General features: G+C 47.1%; 1 pseudogene; it reads right to left on the bottom strand.

Moving 5' to 3' along the window:
• Positions 1 to 952: 952 nt before the first annotated feature.
• On the bottom strand, positions 953 to 2,204 carry LOC143672044 (pre-B-cell leukemia transcription factor 3 pseudogene; annotated as a pseudogene).
• Positions 2,205 to 2,460: the final 256 nt, after the last annotated feature.

Raw genomic sequence — 2,460 nt, 5'->3', positions numbered from 1 at the left:
CAAAAAAAGATAAGAAAGAGACAAACTACAGCATGAGTATTATTCGGAGGTAAGTGAGCACTCTAAACTAGACATGTTGAAATTCTATTGGTTTGTATGAGTTTGCATGAGGTGATAAAGCTGTGTTTTGACTGTTGAGATGTATAAATATTCTCTTGCCATACTATATACAACACTCCGTACAGCGGCGCCTTTTGTAGATGCCCAGAGGATGTAGCAAACCTTGACAAATCTGTGCAGCACCCAGCACACACCATAAAACCCCATATAGATCTCGGTTTCACCCCAACAGCAGCTCGTATCATCATCTCTCAGAACAATCTGGATCCACAATTTGATTATCGAGCAGACTCTGGGCGGTGGTGCTTTCAGAAAGAGAAAAGATGCTACCAGTCTCTGATCTAATTATAATATAAAAGGTCGCATTTTAAATGTGAGAAGGAAAATTCTTAAACACAACCATCATTAACAGAGATTGCCAAGCAGCTCTTTCATTCCAACGCCATTAGTGATGTGAAAGAAAGACAAAGTCTGCCATGGAAAATATGGGAGAAGTTAAATTGAGGCAAGGTGAATCTTTGCATCTGCTTTAATGATTGAGGTTTAATGTTAGTATATATTGTACATTTTACCCTTAAGGCCAAGTAATTGGCATTCGTGTAACCATTCATGTAAATATTGATAATAAATTATGATAAAATAACTACAGGACTGTCAACAATGTTGAATATTGGCCGAATTGGATAAAGTGCTTTTTTTAAAAAAAACATTGTGTGTTAAGTACAAACACAAATGATAATGATTCCTTAAAAAAAAGATTTACCAAGTTCTCTAATAAGACAAGGTTTACAGTAAAGCTGTAGATGGTGAGCTATAAAAATGCTTTCCTTTTCCTCCTGTTGCTCTGAATGCACTCAAGGCATGTCAGCTCAGGGAAGAGTGTGGCTAGAGACTACTTAGAGGTATCAGAGTGCACCTTCCGGGGCTTTCTGTAGTAGTCACAGATGGAGTTGATGCATGCTGCCAGCCTCCATTAGCATTTAAATTAAGTGGACTGTACAGTGAATTTCCTCTAAGGCCATCACTGTGGCTTCCCACCTGATTGACAACATGACAGAGGGTATCCACCTGTGATTGCACGTTGACTCCGACCTGGGGCCCTTGGTAAGAATCCCCATTCAGGCTCTGCATGTCCATGAACATGTCCCCAGAATTTGGGAGGTTAAAAGAATCAGAAGAACCAGGATTTGGCGTGGTAGGGGAATTGGTCTGGTTGTTCTGCACTGCGGCAGCTACTGTGAGGGCAGCTGTCACAGCTGTCTCTGCAGCAGAGGTTGGTTTCTTCCTGGAACTTGCCGATATTCTTCTTGTACCTGATTCTTTGTTGCCAAATCAGTTGGATACCTGTGACACCGTGATGCTGCATTTCTTGGCCAGCTCCTCCTTGGCAAAAAATATATATATATATTGGGGTAAGGGTTGTCCAGGTGTGAATAAAGATATTCATTCCAGATTTCTGTGGCCTGTTTGATGAAGTAACGCCTTTTCCGTCTGACATCAAGAAATCTTGATCTTAAAATCGTAACTGCTTCACAAGTGCTTTCTCTGAGCTGAATGGAACTAAATTTTCGATGGATGATGCCCACCATTCTTCCCGAGCTCTTTTGGGGGAAACGGGACGTGTTGTACTCTGCTCTCGGAGAAGATTCATTACATGTGTAGTGAATTCATTACATGCCTGTTCATATTTCTCCAGTTCGGTGTGATCTGGGTCAATTTGGCTTCATAATCTGAGGGTTCAAATAGAGTTATCTGAAGAACCTCCAGAGGCTGCAGCTGCTGCCGCCGACCCCCCACCTTTCTTAGGATCTGAAATCCCTTCTGCCAAAACCATATTGTCCACACTAGGGAGCAGGAGGGTTCTCCTCCTGGCTCCTCTGATACTGAGACCTGTTTTCTCTTTGATCGCACATAGAACGCTGAAGAGCGCGGGTTTCATTCTGTGACAGTTCTGAGCACGTTTCTCTGCACCTCGTCCAGGCTCTGGTCGGTAATGATCATGATCTGGTGGAGGATGTCACCGATGTCCTGCTTCCTGCCGTTGCTGTCGACCCCTCCGTGACCGTGAGGGGAGGCGGCAAGGCCATGCCCCTCTGTACCGAGCACAGGGGCAGGTAAACCCCGGCCGGAGTCTGCAGCATTCAGGATTCGCCAGGCGCAGGCGGGAGCGGGCGGCGGCGGCGGCGGCGGCGGCGACTGAGAAGTCTGAGACTGCGCGGCAGGGAGGAGAAGGAAGGGGGAGGGAGGAGAAAGAAGGGGGAGGCGGCCACGCGCTCCCCGCCCGTGCCAGGAGGGGGCGGCCGGGCCTGCGGGGCCCATGGCTGATGCAGCCGGGACCGGCCCTGGGCCCCCGCTTCAGTCGCCGCTGAGTGAGGTGAAGCTCCTAGCCTCAGCCAGGTG

The sequence above is a fragment of the Tamandua tetradactyla genome, chromosome X (assembly GCF_023851605.1).
Source record: "Tamandua tetradactyla isolate mTamTet1 chromosome X, mTamTet1.pri, whole genome shotgun sequence".
Taxonomy (NCBI): Eukaryota; Metazoa; Chordata; class Mammalia; order Pilosa; family Myrmecophagidae; genus Tamandua; species Tamandua tetradactyla.
The sequence above is the reverse complement of the archived record's forward strand: the minus strand, read 5'-3'. Positions and strand labels throughout refer to the sequence as shown.